This window comes from Perna viridis, chromosome 12 (genome assembly GCF_037379345.1).
Source record: "Perna viridis isolate PV_CMFRI_1.1 ecotype Kerala chromosome 12, ASM3737934v1, whole genome shotgun sequence".
Lineage (NCBI taxonomy): Eukaryota > Metazoa > Mollusca > Bivalvia > Mytilida > Mytilidae > Perna > Perna viridis.
Window position 1 is genome coordinate 244,731 of NC_142456.1, and position 17,918 is coordinate 262,648.

The window sequence follows — 17,918 nt, forward strand, 5'->3', positions numbered from 1 at the left end:
ACATTGAATTAATACCACTACGGGAATAACAAGTGTTGTGGTAGGACTGTAGACCCTCTTTGACAGTTGTGAGTATAGAAATTAAAAGTATTGAAAGAGGTTTGGTGGTACATTTTGCAGATCCTTGAAGTCAACAAATCAACTACTGCAAACTAAGATCAAAAAGAAAACAAAGCGTACACATAGAAAAGCAAATCCTATTCACTGGGTTTGAACTCGGGTGCTCCGGAGATTTGAACAGTTTAGGAAGACATTGATTGTGCTGTTTGTAGAAAATTAAACCTAGTAAAAACGTAAGATAATGACTTGTTTAGTTCGATTAAGATACTTCACATGAGTCGTTTCGTACATCTCAAAGTGACGTCTTGATAGCTTTCGATTTAATTTATCTTAGCTACATGTGTCAAATATAATTTATACTAGGGCGAACATACCCTTTATCTAACAGTTTATGAGTCAGTCATCTGGATCTCTCTCGAAAAAAAGCAACCAATGGAAAAACTGCATAATGATCAATAGTGACAAATCCACAATCTTAAAGGCTATAACACAATTCAACATAGAGATGACTTCATGTTTCATTTCTATGTTAAAGTCTTTATAGTCAACCCTTTTGTATACTTCGGAAGATGAATGATGTTGGACGATATAATCGTTCACAAAGTAAGATTTATTATGGCTTATTACAAGATTTTTACTTGTGTTTTCTGACACTTATAAAAAAGCAGTATTGAAATAAAATTTTAAAGATATGCTGTGCGCCTGATTTTTTCTTAAGAAGTGTGCACGCATTTAATGTTTTCAAGTATAATTATTCGAGTCAATATACAACCAATTATGAAAAAAAAACACCCAAAGTCATCATGATATTAGCTATGCATGGAGTGACATTAATCAAAGTGGAAGTTTAATTTGTAAAAAGTGACCGGATAGGTCTACCATGAACCCCTCCCCAGTCATTAAATTTATGATAGTTTTATGTTCTTTTATACCTCCCATTACCGAACCAATTCGTCGCCAAAGAAAATTCTCGGATTGTTTTTTTTAGTATAAGCTTATATTTGTACCCCAATGACACAAAAAGCCAATTACTCAATTGAGCGTGTATCTAAATATTTCCAGTAAATTACTTGTAAAGAAACTAAATATATTGAGACACCATCATGCAGCCGACTGTCTTAGCTTTGTAACGGTACCTAACCTGCTGCGGTAATACGTAGGGATGTGGAGTACAATGGAAAATATGTACCCATACCCCAACAAAAATATGTACCCATACCCCAACAAAAATATGTACCCATACCCCAACAAATATGTACCCATACCCCAACAAAAATATGTACCCATACCCCAACAAATATGTACCCACACCCCAACAAAAATATGTACCCATACCCCAACAAAAATATGTACCCATACCCCAACAAAAATAAACGCTTAAATGACCTTTTTCAAAACTCCAAAAGGTTTATGCTTCAGTAAAAAATGGCTTATATGGTTTTTTTCTGTGTAATACTATCATTGGGACCTTTTGATGACTAATTTTGATATTCAGAATCTGTCAAATTTGGCAAAAATGCGATTTTCGATTTCTCATAAAAGCTTGAGAAAAGTTTAAAATATAACCCATACCCTTAGAAAACTGGACACAGTATCAAACAACTGTCATTCACAGCTTAACGACACCGCAAAACTATTTTTTTAGGAATTTCTAATTGAGATAGTGATATAACCAACATTTTTTATCAATCAGGCGATAACATCTTCTTTCTTGGGTCACAATTCTTATAAAATCAAAATAAGGAAACATTCAGAATTAATGAATTACTTCTATATCCTCCATTATTACCTAGTGTAAACAAAGTTTTGTATCATACAGTTTGACTGAATTGTATATTAGCTTCCGAATGAGCACATTAAATATTTGAACAATGTAGAGCCAACGTATGTGAAAAGTTGCAGCCCCTACCCCAAAATAACATTAACCTTTACATGAACCAAATTGCTGCTTTCTGGTGTAAAAACGACATATTATCAACTATTATTTCAATTATCGATAGATTTAATTTATTTGCTCATTTCAATGTCTGTCACAGTTTCAAAGTTACAGGTTACAATAATGACCGATTTATAAAAAGGGGAGTTTTGGGGTTTTCATATATTTCTTTCGTTACACCTTTGTTTGTCAAACGCCATAATTTAAACAAGCTTTTGTATATATCTAAATACATTTATATAGTATCATAGTTCTTTTTAATGAGCCAAGTGAGCAAATTCGGGCATAGTTAAACTTATTTTAAACCATTCATGGGAAAGAAAAATCTGCTCAAATATGAAACAAAATGATCGTTTATAGTATAGTTTATATCATTGTTAAAACATGATTTTATGTGCTTACCAGTATATTGATAGTCTTTCAGTTTCCATACAATTAATAACTGTCATTGGTAAAGTATATTTTGTTTATTCAGACTATCAAAACACTAAATAGAATAACTCATTCAATGGAAATAATCTCGATGTTGTCATTTAAAATGTCAATGGAAATTTATTTTAGAACTTCTAATTTTTTATAAAAGATAGAATGATATTAATAGTTTAGGAATTCTGAAATTATCCCAATTTTTAGTCATCCAATTATTTCAATTAAAAGACTTATTTTATTATTAAAACAATTTAATTATATACAACTTAAAATTCTCTATTAACCTAAATAGCTTAGATGTGCTTTTTTGACTGAATGAGGAAATATATATGATTTCCTTGAAACCCATAGATCTTATGTGTTAGTTTAGCATTTTTAAAACGCTGAGTTGCATTGTTGTGCCAATCATTCATCGTCTTTGCTTTTTTTAAACCTTAGAGGCTATCTAAATAATGATAGCAAACCAAATGATCTTTAAACAACGATATTTGAAACAAAAAATCCAATATACTGGTAAAATGAGTGATTATCGGTAATTCAGGAACTTCCTCTTTTTTGTTATTGTGTCGTCTTGGGATATTTTAGCATCTATGCTAGAAAATATGATTGAAAAATAATGATCTTAATAATAAATGCTAAAACAAACATTGTGTATCGTTTGTTTTTGCTAAAAGCGACCATTTTCTTTCATTTTAGGACAGACATTAGTAGAGTGGAGATACCAATCTTAGCCTTAATTGACCTGAATAAGTTTAATTAAGCATTAATTACAAAAGCTTGTTTGGAGTACGGTATTCGAAAAAAGTCCGTAACAGGTGAAATTCAAGAAAATTCATCTGTTTATATAAACGTCATTATTGTCACCATGAGGATAAAATTAAGCGCCTGAGTTGAGCAGATATGTTGAATCCATCGATAATCAACACCATGGTATCCTCAATGTCTTTTTCACATCGTTTATAGACTAAAAATTAGCAGTTTGGTTCATGTTGCATTAACGTACCTTTTTACTCGGGTTAGGGGTTGCAATATTTCACCTAATTTGTTTTTAAAAACGTTCAATTTGTGTATTACTTGTGCTTATTCGAAAGATAAGATACTATAAAATTGTACCGTATCATGCACATGCTTGTTTGAACTATGATTTCAAGAAAAACTGGCAATAACAGGTAATTTAATAGAAATTCGGAAATTCTGTAAATACCCATTTTTATTTTCTTATAATAATTTAAACCCAAAAAAGAAGACCTGAAGCGCCTGAAGTGATCAAGTATGTGGGATATACCATTATCTTAAATATAAATGCCTAAAATATGAGTTTTATGGTGACTGTATGTTGTGAAAGAGTAATCAAGGGAACCAAAGTTATAGCGGTAGTCAAAAGAATGTAATCCATGGACAAAGACCAGACATGGAAAACAGACATACACAACAAAGAACATAAAGTAACTAAAATTATACATATAAAGTAACAAAAGCGAATGAGCAACTCGGACTCCACTAAAAACTGGGAGCACGAACCAGGTGCACCGGCAGGGTATGCGTCCTCTGCTTTTCTAGAAGAATGAGACGTTTGTTTGATACTAAGCCAAAAATTCTAAGGGTAGGGGCAGTATTTCAAATTTGTTTTGAAAATTCTTTCAAGAAAATTAGTTCATCAAAGTTAAATTATAAAAATAATTATCTATCAAATGATGTCAAATTCGAGACGTTGTAGATAAGCAGTAACTTATAGAGTTGAAGTTTTTGCGACTCTTTATGGGAAACGTCATAAGTCATCAAAAGATCGTTAGAAGTATCCTTGTTGATAGTATTTAACAGAAAATACCAGCTTAGCCATTTTTACCGAAGGATTAATAGTCTAGGAGTTTTGACATTGAAAAAAAGGTAATTTAAAGCGATTTTTCGGTGGAGTAGGATTCATATTTTTCATATACTTCTCAACCCTATATGTTACTATGAGCTGCATAAATCGGGTCTTATTTGCACAAAAAGAACTGATATAGGCATTTCTAACTTACGTCCGTACGTTTCATTCATGCGATGTTTTTTTTGTTTTGTTCTAACTGACGTCCGTATGATTCATTCATGCGATGTCTTTTTGTTTGTTTGTTATGGTGCTTCTTTGTGGTTTTTTACTCTATTTCGTTTCGATTAATTTTTGGATTTTGGATTTTTTTGTTTTTGTTCATTTGTTTAATACGTTTTAATATGTTTTCTGCTTTTCTTAGTGTTTGATTATTTGTTTGGTGTTTTTTGGTTTTGCTTATGCTTTGTATTATATTGATGGTTTGTTCTGTTTAAGTTTTGTCTTCGTTTATTTTGTTTCTTGATTTCATAAATTGTCTAATCGTAGCTTCTCCCTTGTTTTTGTGTGCATGCCATAGACAGTTTTTATTTTGTTTCAAAGGAGGTTAAACGCATATTTTTCTATCCAGCTCCCACTCAGCAATTGGGCATTTCCACTGGCCAAGTTACCTGAACCTAAAATAGATTTGAATAAGATTAAAACGATTCACTGTTATCACAAGTTATCAATGCAGTGATTATGAGCACACCACCGCCACAGCTACGCAACTTAAATATGAACATTAATTTTTTTATTTTTTTTTTTTTTTTGGGGGGGGGGGTTTGGTTTTTTTTTTTTTTTTTTTTTTTTGTTTGTTTGTTGTTTTTCCATGTTTGCTTGGTAATTTTTAAAACTGAAACTGCTATTTGACTTAAAGCACAGATCAAAGATTAGATCGTAGATGATTTTTATACTAGTGAACAAAGATAAAGTAAGGACGGTATTCCGCTTAAAAATTATAGGCATTATCGCATTTTTTTTCGTTCTTTTAGTTTTTTTTACAAAAGGTCTAAAAGTCTTTTTTTTTTATTAGACAGATATCCAATGTGTGAGCTTCGTTCTGAACGGCAAACCAATGTTGTAACTCCTGGTCAAAATGTCTACACAAGAAATTATAAATTAGTCAACAATCAATACGGAGAACAAACAAAATGGAAAATAACCCTAACCATACAAAAAGATACCTTTTTTAATTGAGAAGCGTACTAGTTGTTAAAAAAAATTTTAAAAATATGTAACAGAGTTTTCACATTACTTCACATCGATATCTAACAGCGAAATCATGCAATATCTTGAAATTTAACGACAGAAATCTAAACAAACCAGAGTTAACAACTCGGTCATTTGTTATCATTAATTATTTTAAACATTAGAATTGAAATATAAAAACGACACACCTGATATCAGGGTTACCTCGGCGTTAGGTTTGTTGTGACATTGCTGTGAACAATTCCACATGATGACACAAAAAAATGAATTCATATTTCAAATGATGATGAAGCATTTCATCTTCCATAATTGTTATTTTATGTAATACACGTTGATCTATTTGAATAAATAACTTTGAAATATATACTTAAGAACACAAAAACCCTATCACTTTCCTTTTGAATACATCGCACTTGCACTCCCATCATACAGCTTGAATTATATGAACACTACACAATATCCATAGGGCAACATCGAAATAAGAACTTTTTTCATAATTGCCTTTCGAGCTGAAAGTTCTCACTCCATCCTTGAGAATAAAAACTCAAAGACAACACAAACAGATAAAAAAAATGACACTTAACTAAAGCCACAGAGACACTTAATGTCCCTTAACTTCTGAGTTTTTTCTTTCTGAATCTGGCTATAGAGCCAAAGATTGTCCTGTAGACTCCTGTTTTCCTTTTAATAACTTATTTGTCTCTAATCAGCTACATAAATCTAAAACATATCAAAGAAAAAAGCAAGAAACGAGGCTTATTTGACATAAGCAAATACAAACTTTTTGAAAATCGTACAACAAATGAATCATAATAAAATATCATGAAATCAAAAGAATTAACACTTACATTTTGGTAGATATATCATAAACACACATGTGAATACAATGTACATGTACCTAAATGAATATATAACCTTTGTGTTTAAACTGATGGACTACTCAACTGTCATGGTGTTGAGATTTTTTTCGGACATAATGTTTCAAAATTAGAAGAACTTCAAATGTAATACTTATCTTTTAATATTCTTTTTCCACACTCTTTGAGTAATATAGGGACAGTGTGGTTATAGTATAGCATTTATTACTGTTATTTTTGTTTATGCTCTGATTGTTAAAGTTTGAATCCTTAATCTTGAGGTCCTTTATAACGCTTTTGTAGACGTAAATTTTAGACGCAATAGTTTAAATGAAGGAATATGAAATAATCGATATTAATAGATATTAATATATGTTTTACATAGAAATTGTGTTCGTGACGACTAAAGAATAAAAGATGTTTGCAAAAATAAAAGCATCTAAACTTTTGTTGAAAAACGGGAGTGGAAGATATAAACGCTTTTCGTCATCCAGACCTTTAGTACAAACTGGTTAAAAGAATCTGTGATAAAAAATATCTAGAATGATGGCCACAAGCCTCTATAATGATGGGTAAGGCTCAGACTTTTGAGTATCAGGAGAGTGTGGACAATTATCACAATAGACATAATTATGTTTAGAACACCATAAAACATACGACATTACCACTGATATATTTAAAAACGCCGGGATTTGATATTAAACTTGACATAACATAGCAATTAATCATGCGATAAAAATTTAAAGCGAGCCGAAACATTCCTTTGATATATCAAAAGAAATGAAATGTACCTCTGTGTAATTGCAAGGCCCTCAAACAAAAGCAGGACGTTTAAAAAAGATAAACTGATTGTTATCGAAGAAAGAATAACGTACTAAATTTCGCTATTTTAGGGGAAGACAAAGTATAGTACACTATAGACAGTGGTAAGAAAATACAACTATAAACATATGTTGAATTCGGCTGTTAAGATTGATACAGAATACGGACACTTAAACAAATGGGACAAAACGACAACAAGCTGTATCTACATTGAAACTCGCTATTTCGGTAAGCTAGTTCGAAAACACGTCCAATATGATTTAGTGACAATACATCATGTCTAAATAAAACAAAGTCTTCATGCAATTGCCGAGATTATAAGCAATGACGTTCACATGCACATTAATGTGACGTAGGATTTGTTAATTTTGAACTTTTTAAAATTATTATACCGAATACCAGAAAAGCATATTTTGCCTATTTTGTAATTGTTGATAAGGTCGCGTAGAACTGCCTTTTGCTTGTTATGTGGCAGTGGAATGTACAAGGTAGAAAAATCAATAGTTTGCATACAACTACAATATCCATTACAATTTTGATGTTATGTTTCCAGTTGAGGTGTTCACGGCATTTTAGACCTTTTGTGAGAATGTTATGTTAAGCAGCATAATCAACGATACTAAGGTCATCAGTATTGATAAGTCCACTGGGAGTATAGTTAAACGGCGAAGGAGAACGGACAGATTTAAGTTAGCAATGTACCGTTCATGATTAAATTCGAGCTTGCAGTCGGTTTGGTATAGATGTGGCATATGAATGATTTTATTTTTCTGTGGTGTTCACGTGACAAATACATAAAGACAAATAAAGGATCAACACACGGTAGAGGACAGCCTATTGCAACGAAATCGATGACCAAGAAAAAATTGACAATGTTGAATGGAATGATAAACATGTTCGGACAATTTTATACAGGAGATTGTAGTGGGTTTTGACAGAAATGAACCTAGACAGTTGTGAAATTAACGTGATATTACTGAAAATAAAAATAAACACGTATGGGAAAACATGATGCTAAGTATGTTGTATAATGATAACCAAAAACTTTGAAATATCTGAAGAAAACGATTACTAAACAGCAATTACTTGAGTTATCTTTCTTTGGGGGCATAAATTGAATAAAGTCTAATTTTCGTTCAAGTGCCTGTGTTATTGCTATATCATATCAGTCATTCTTATACATGTACCATAATTTTACAATTTACCGAAACTCTTTCTCATATATATTAACGTTATCTACTGTATATAAATTATAATTAATTAACACCGTGTACAATCACTCACCTTCCTTAAACAATTACTGGAACTTCTCTTCTTCCTTAAAATCTGAGCAATGCAATTTACAATAATTGCTCATTCGTTTGTCCGTTGACGTTTCGTATGGTTCCGTTTCTAAAATATAGTTAAAAACATTGTTGAGCCATAGATAGCATATTTAACCATTTTACTTGTATCACAGTTACAGTTAACGGACTCTATATCGGTTCTATAAAATTCACATACAAAACATATAAATTTCAAAATGTTTTAAAGTTGTAAATCGTTATTATTAGTTTGTACAATTGTATTACATTGTTTTATTCAAATACAACAAAAGTAAACGATACAAATATCATATTCATGCTAGTATTATAACGAGAATGGAAATGGTTTTGGGGTGAAAACTGTCAGCTCAATGACACCATGGGTCGTCGTTTAACGACGACGAAATCATGACATCACAGGATAGGTTGTAGGTGACCCCAAAAAAACTTTATACACATGTACACTGAAATAGGCTCCCCTATATACTCTAGCAACATAAAAGTAAATTGAAAGTAAAAACGAAACATCATATACAGAGTCCAGCTATTTCTGACTTGGGACAGGTACAAAATATGCGGCGGAGTAAAAGTACTTTGGCGTGGTCACAATCCTTATCCTTTAAAATTAGGCCAGTGTTGAAAAAAATATATAACACAATTTAAAACACCTAAACATCAGTACAAATTGGACTGAGTTCTTTGTTACAACAGAAATAAGAAACTTATTACACGTTACACAAATACACAAAGGGCTGCTAGAAGTACATACCAGCATTAATCTTAGTAAAATACCTTGTGATTTCCGCATTTGAATTGTATAACATTGTTTGTTAGTTTCGCTTATTTAAATTACATGTGTGTGTGTGTGTGTTTGTGTGTGTGTGTTAAATTATGCTAAATTTATGTACCGTTACTTCTTGTTTTAAACAAATTGTCCTACATTAATTAACGTACACTATAGTATATTCTAGATCAGTATTTGACTGTTGAATATGTGATAAATAGTTAGTTTAACTTGTTTGGAAATCAGAAGTTCTTTCAATAAAATGTATATACGACGTGTTTAAAAATGACACATTTTGATTCTATTTTTTAAGTCATTGTCAATTGATATTTCTATTAATATAAAATAAAGTCACATTGATATATTTGTAAGAAAAACAATTCTCTCACGTGTGAAATTCAACTTATTCAATCTGTTTTTTTTATTATTATTATTATTATTATTTTCGAACATTTTCCAGTAGCAAGCATTTATTTGGTTCCATAAAAGATACGTTAATGCAATTGTAACGTTATTTTGCAAATATTGTGACATGTCCAATATCTATTTCAATACTTTCAAAATATGGTCTTTGATTACTTGCTAACTGTCCATTACACGGGTACTATTGATTGTCTTCCGATTAAGCTCAATGTTAAATATTTGTAATAACAATTTATTAAATAATATTGATAATCAATTGAGCAGATTTGTGTTTTTACTATGGTACTGGTGTTAGGAAATTATGAGGATTTGACTTTTTTTATCATAGAATAATATAAGTGTTATCTCCCCTTGACTGTAGGTATAAAAATAAGAATGTGTTGTATCTGATTCTCTTTTTTATTTAAAGATATTTAAAGTTAGAAATTCATCACAACCAGTATCGCTCGGCGCGCCCGAATTAAGCCCGGATGTTTGAGGAGGGGTTTCGTGTTTACGTTTGCCTTTAATTTACTGTACCTTTCTGAACAAGTGATTGTAAACGTTCAAATACATTATCTTCAAGGTTTGCAAAATATCTGTAAAATAGGATAAAATATAAATATTGTAAATTTCGATATAATATCCGTGTTTCAATGAGTTATATCGCATCATCAGCTATACAACAAAGTATGTATGAAGATCGGAATCCAAACATATAGCAGTTGATACAAAGTACTTGGGGCCAAATACAGTAAATAAGTTTGCCAAATTTAACATCAATAAGTTTTACCATATACAATACAAGGTTCAAAACCTAAAATCCTAAGTAAGGAGAAAGGCTTTAACTTGTGACATATCAGGCTTGACATAATCAACTTCATATTAGTCTGATTTATAATGCTGACCTACTCCTTCACTCTTATGAGGCTGACTTTAGAGCTGATCTGATCCGAAAGAAAGAATATCATTTAGCTAGATCTTTTAATCTCAGTTTCCGCTATATAGATAACGTATTATCTTTAAACAATCATATCACAACTCATACGTTATGCCAGAGCTTCCCGAAACTACGCAGAATTTTTTGTATCGCGCTAGAATTCTAACAAATAGGCTTCTGGAACATATTGAAGTCATCACTACAGAAGATTACTGATCGTCATCTTGAGCTCGTGGATCGTCACGGTGTATCCATCTTCGCCATGAGAACTGATTTGTTCAGTTACCTTACCCTATCGGTGCACCTGGTTCATGCTCCCAGTTTTTAGTGGAGTCCGAGTTGCTCATTTGCTTTTGTTACTTTGTATGTATGATTTTAGTTCCTTTATGTTCTTTGTTGTGTATGTCTGTTTTCCATGTCTGGTCTTTGTCCCTGGATTACATTCTTTTGATTATCGCTATAACCTTGGTTCCCTTGATTACTCTTTCAACGTGTCATAGTTTTCCTTTCCTCTTTAATGTACTCCGGACTTGACTTTTTATGAGCAACTCGGCAGGTGTTTCTAGAGAAACAGATGACGCTTACCCTACCGTTGCACCTGGTCCATGCTCCAAGTTTTTAGTGGAGTCCGAGTTGCTCATTTGCTTTTGTTACTTTTATGTATGATTTTAGTTACTTTATGTCGGTTCCCTTGACTACTCTCTAATACTTCAAAATCAAACTTAAGTGACCACCTCGCGTACCAGCAGTTGCATCAACCCCATCAAACGGAGGAAATGCCAAGTTCATACTGTAATTTCTACCAGTATACAGTTTCATCCACTTCATCACATAGGGGTACTGTAAGGTTCACTACCAGTAGTTGCATCAACCCCGTCAAACGGAGAGGATGGTAGAGTAATCAAGGGAACCTCGAATATAGTGGAAATCAAGAGAATGTTATCCAGTGACAAAGACAAGGAAAAACACACATCTCCACGAAAACAATCAAATAATCTAAAAAAAACACTTACATGTCCTCAAAAGTATATTGGCAACTCGGACTCAACTAAAAAATGGGAGCAAGGACAAAGAGCATCGATGTGGTCAGCGGTTTTTATTTTTTCTAGAAAAACCCGCCGATTTCCTCATAAAATGTTAAGTTCAAGGAAGAAGACAGAGAAAAAGGAGAAATATAAAACGTTCAAAAAATCGGTTTTCTCATGGTGCAGATGGATATCCCGTAACGATCAACCACTTAATTATTACGACCATAAAACTTCTGTATTAATGACTTCAATCATTTAGCAGCATAACCCAGTTCCAGAGGCCTGATTGCAAGTCGTTCGGAAAATGACAAATGATCGATGACAAAGAAACTGATCAGGAGATCACACGATGGTCCTATTGTGAGAAAGATGAGAATAAGTACTGCATTCTGCATGCACGCGACAAAATTTTAAAGACAAATAAATGATTAACACAGGTAGAGGACAGTTTATCTCAACGAAAACGATGATGTTCCAAGATAATGATAAGAACAAATTGACAGTGTCGAAAAAATGATAAATATATTCTGAAAATTTTATACAGGAGTTTGGAGTGGGTTTTTGAAGAAATGAATTTAGACAGTTATGCGATGAACGTGATATTATTGAAAATAAAACCAAGTATCTGAAGAAAACGATTACCGTAAAGCAAATACTTGAGTTATCTCTCTTTGGACGCATTGATTAAATAAAGTCTTATTATCGATGAAGTTCCTGTGTTATTGACATATCATATTAGTCATACATAAACCATAATTTTACAATTTACAGAAACTCTTTCTCGTATATATTTACGTCACCTACTGTATATAAATTATAATTAATTAACGTTGTGTGATACTCAATGTACTATCACTCACTTTCTTTAAACAATTACTAAAACTTCTTTTTTTTTTCTCTTTTCCTTAAAATCTGTGCAATGCAATTGACAATAACTGCTCATTCATTGTCCCTTACGTTTCTATTGGTACCATTCATTAAATGGAGTAAAACAAATGATGAGCCATATATAGCATATTTAACAATTTACTTGTATTACAGTAACATTGCACGGACGCTTATCGGTTCCATAAATTTCAATTACAAAACATATAATTTTCAAAAAGCTTTAAAATGGTCAGTCGTTATGATTGGTTTGTATAATCGTATTCTGTTGATTTATTCAAATACAACAAATGTCAATAATACAAATATATCATATTAAGACTGGTGTTATAAATGTCAGCACAAGACCACCCATTGGTAATCTATGAAGGACCAGAAACCCTCACACCACAGGGCAGGCTGCAGTTTGCCCAAAAACAACTTTAGATAGACAAAGGTTCAGCGAAATCAGCACCCATATGTACTCTAGCAACTTAAAATTAAATAGAAAGTAAAAACGAAACTACACATACAGATGCCATATATTCCTGACTACCTGACAGACACAAAATATTCGGCGGAGTTAAAGTATTTTGGCGTGGTCACAACAAACAAAATTAGGCCAGAGTTGAAAAAATATATTACACAAGTTTAAACGCCTAAAAATCAGTATAAATGGGAGCGAGTCCTTTGTTAAAACAAAAATAAAGAAACTGATTATAACATGTTCTATGATATATACATAGTATTCAAGCATTCTTCCCATATGTTAGTTTACTAAAACAATCTCTTAAAAAAATAGATTTTAAACCTTATATGTGTGTTTTCTATTGAAAACGTATTTTGAAGAGTTTTGTTAAGATAATTTTGTACGATTTTTAGTAACATATGAATGGTGACTACTCTTTACATGTCCTACATTAATTAATGTACACTATAGTATATTCTAGATCAGTATTGGACTGTTGAACATGTAATAAATAGTTAGTTTAACTTGTTTGAAAATCACAAGTTCTTTAAATAAAAATGTACATACGACGTATTTAAAAATGACACATTATGCTACTATTATATTGTGTGTGTAGATCATTGTCAATTGATTTCATATGAATATATAGTAAAGTCAGATTGATATACCCCGTGCAGGTCCGGGTGTCAAAAGAATAGGCCTGCAGCAGCGCTAAGCTTGTCGTAAAAGGCGACTAAATAGTGCCCAGAAACCTAGCCGGAGGCTAGGCGCTCTGCCCACAGAGCAACTGGGATGTGTACCCCAGGTGGTGGAATGGGGTACCCCTGGCGAGTTACATGCTGGGATTGTCAGGCTATAATACGGAAAACCTGACCGCAAACCATAGTGGTGCACCGTGTTGGGAAAGATGCCACGTTCCTCACACGTTAAAGAACCCTGCTATGGTATTCGATAGGAGTAGGAACCTTTGCGCTCCGCCACAGGAGGCTAAATTGCCCGACCTTACCCCTCCCTCCCTTTTTCTAGTGGCAATCAAAATTTGTCGACCCTACTTTCCTTGTGTCCCATCCCGTTTTTCATTTCATCATCATTTCATGTTCATTTTATCATCCGTTTCATGTTCATCGTCTGAATATAGCTGAAATATTGCTGCTCCGACCCTAAACCCCAACAAACAAACAAACAAACAAACAGATTGATATATTCTTTAAGAAAAAACAAGTTATCTCACGTGTGAAATTAAACTTATTCAATCTGTTTTCGAACATTTCCCAGTAGCAAGCAATTCTTTGGTTCCATAAAAGATACGTTAATGCAATAGTAAGCATTATTTTAAACATATCGTGACATGTCCAATATTTATTTTCATACTTTCAAAATATGGTCTTTGTCCCTGAATTACCTGCTAACTGTCCATTACTCCATTACACGGGAATTATCGGTAGCCCTGCGATTAAGCTAACTGTTAAATATTTGTAATAACAATTTATTAAATTGAACTAATAACAACCACTTGAGCAGATTTGTCTTTTTATTATGGTCCTGTTTCAACTTTTGTTTGAAATAATAAAGTTTTAAGTTTTATTTTTTTTTAATTATAGAATGATACAAGTGTTGTCTCCCCTTGACTTTAGGTACCAAAATAGGAATGTATGCTATCTGCTCTTTTTTAAAAAGACATTTATAGTTAGAAATTCATCTCAAAGAGTATAGCTCAGCTCACCCGAGTTCAGCCCCAGTTGTTTTGGGGTGGATTCGTGTTTATGTTTGTATTGTATTTTTTTCATTGGCACTATTTGTCATTAATTGATTAAATACAGAATTTTCAAGGTTTGTAAAATATCTGAAATAAGGGAAAAAGATACAAATAGTATAAATTTCGGTATAATGCCCATGTTCCAAGGAGTTCCGTCAATTCATCAGCTACATTTACTTTCGTTACTTTGTATGTATGATTTTAGTTACTTTATGTTCTTTGTTGTGTATGTCTGTTTTCCATGTCTGGTCTTTGTCCCTGGATTACATTCTTTAGGCACCTTATAATAGTGAGCAATAAAGTAAAACGACTCAGTAGATAACTTATTTTAAAAAGGACAATATGGAATAAAAATTATCTCATTTATACTAATATGCCTTTCATTTATTTTTCATTTATGTTAAAATGGCATTTGTGTCCACATTATATATACTTTTATCACTTACATAATGAGTTTGTATGAAAAGATTGTTTAGTGATTCCAGTGAAGAATAAAAAATAAGTTGTGATATGCCTTGGCTAATTAATAAGGAACAGATGGCTACAGCTTTGTTATGGTGGAAATGGAACTAAATACAAATAATCTAGTTAACTAATAATTACAAAACTATTCACTTGTCTACTATTCCGAGGGTCTCAAAGTTAAAGTATTTGAAATCGTTAAAGATTAACATATATTTTTCTGTCACTTACATGTTTAAAACATTTACATTCTTATGTCGTCTTTCAATAAGAAATCAAATTTATTTTATAATTTTAATTATTCATTATTGTTTTTTCATGTTAACAGGATGTTCATAAACTAATACATAAACAATAACAAAGTGAAAAATAACTTTTTATTGCGATATTTTTTTGTTTTCCAACAACAGCGTTACAAATGTCGAGGCTACAGAAGAAAATGGCAGAATTTGTCGTCATTAAATATGCTAACAAATATCATATTTTGTCATTACATATATAGTTCAGAAATCGTAAGTGTAAGTTGAAATACCATCTTTCTACCATTAGAAATCTCAAAATTGTTAAAGTTGTCGACACATACTATAACTATGTCAATATTCTGCTGAAAATCTGATTTATTGATAATACACCATTTAATAAATTATGTCCGCTCCAAAGTATAAAATGTTTAGAGTTATTAAATTACAATGAAGCAAATTAGTAAGCCGAATGCATACATTAAATAGGTTTGACATTTAATTTGCAGTTTTCGAAAAAGAGCAAAATGTTGACAGTCATGTAAGAATTGCTTAAGATAATTTATTTATAAAAACTGCTATAAAGCAATATTTTTCTCTTACATTCTCTAAGTATTTAAGAGAAATCTATATTATTGATTCATTCTTTAAGTTACTTTATAATATAAAAATAAATTTATTTATGCATAAATGATTGTGCATTTGTTCTGGAATAAACAGACGCGTGTCCATTATAGACTAAATGAGAGAAAAAAAATCTTGTTTTCTTTTTTCACGCTCGTTTGATACATGTAAACGGTCACTCTCGGTTAATAAGTAATAAGCTTCTACTGAAGGCCAATTATGTATGGAGTAAATATTATTAGAGCTAGGTAGAGTCGGTAGCTTCAGGGTTTTTGCTTTAGGAAATAAATGAAAAATACACTTTCAGGGAAATGTATTTAAGGGAGAGTTTTCATTACCATACCGTTCATGTGGTGTATGGAAAAATAAAATACAAAAAAGAAAATGAAAAAAGAAAAAAAATACCACACAAACCAAATCATTGATGAGTAACCTAATTCCTTTTAAGATTCAACATCAAAAGCATCGATTTCTCAGGTTTTAATTTAATGGCCTGGTGAATTAGTTACAAAATAAATGCAATAACTACTTACCTTATTCTTGAAACAATAAAACTACCTTCTCTTACAATGTTGAAATGTCCTTTAATTTGGTCTCTTATTTAACAAATGCTGCAGTAGCGTTATGGGCTGTATGCTTAAATATGATTTAACTAACCCTGGGCATTTATTCGTTCAACCGGTGGATTGGTTGATTTCTGGAAACCACGCCTATTAAGCAATCAATTAAGATATTAAGACTGTGTCACATTGCTTAACTGAATGAAGTATACATCTATGCAAAATAATACGACAAGTATATACGAATTGTTTGTTTGTTTGTTTGTTTTTTTTTTGTTTTGTTTTGTTTTGTTTTTGTTTTTGTTTTTGTTTATTTTTTGTTTTGTTTTTTTTTTCAGTTTACAATATAAACAAGAATAAAAGCAATAATATTAATATGTAATATTCATTATGATTTAAACTTCATATCTGACTATAAAATATTATAACTCGGCTTTTTCGAAATACCCGCTGTTGTCAGAATATTGTTTCAGTGCTAATTTCTGGAAAAGAAATGTTTTCAGTACATTAGTATATCTAAGAATATCTTCGCAGGAAATGATTTACAAAGTATATGAAAATGTTTTTTTTTTTTTTCTCCATTATCAAGTAATTCAGTTTACCTGAATTTCGAATCGTAAAAGAAAGAAAGCATAAATGGTCAACTGATCTATCTTAATATTTTTAATTCATGCACAAGTGCTAGCTTCAAATATTAAAGCGAACTAATGGCAAAGACGGCAACCTCAGTTGATTTAAGGAAAATATCGTATTGTATGTGGATGGAAAGAGAAAGAAGAAAAAATTCGAAAAAGTGTGTTAAAAAAGGAATAAATTTTGGCACATAAATACCAACGCGTTAGTATTGGGATGACACGAATACGTTAAATCCAAAAACATGTCCTAAACATTAAAACTTGAACCAGAGAGGATATACACACACAATGTTCCGAACTGAATAAAATAGATCTCTCATAAAAAAAATAAAGTCACACAAAAAAACTAAAGCACTAGCAATATGAAATCGCACAAAAATCCGGGAGTGACATAAGGTGTTCCGGAAAGTTATGTATGTCCTGTTCAGCCAACTGTCATATTGTAAGTGAGAATAAGTCGGTGATAATTAAGAAACGATAATGCAGCTCCGCGACAGGTGTCAAACGCAAAACACACTAGAGCGAATTTTTCGATTAAGTAACATGTTGTTAACGAAGTTAATAACTTAAAAATTGTGGAAAAGAAAAATCAAGAGTACCAATATTCTGGAGGAAATCAAAAGAATTTAATCCAGGGACAAGGACCAGACACAAAAAAGAGATTAACGTAATAAAAATCACCATAAAAC

The 17,918-nt window shown here is 31.7% G+C and overlaps 1 long non-coding RNA gene across 1 annotated transcript; it reads right to left on the bottom strand.

Moving 5' to 3' along the window:
• Positions 1–4,435: 4,435 nt before the first annotated feature.
• Positions 4,436–16,876, bottom strand: LOC148600667 (uncharacterized). Its single transcript, XR_015917208.1, has 4 exons — positions 16,568–16,876; positions 10,193–10,251; positions 8,447–8,554; positions 4,436–6,203 (listed from the first exon to the last, which is right to left on the bottom strand). It is a non-coding gene; the product is annotated as an uncharacterized LOC148600667 (long non-coding RNA).
• Positions 16,877–17,918: the final 1,042 nt, after the last annotated feature.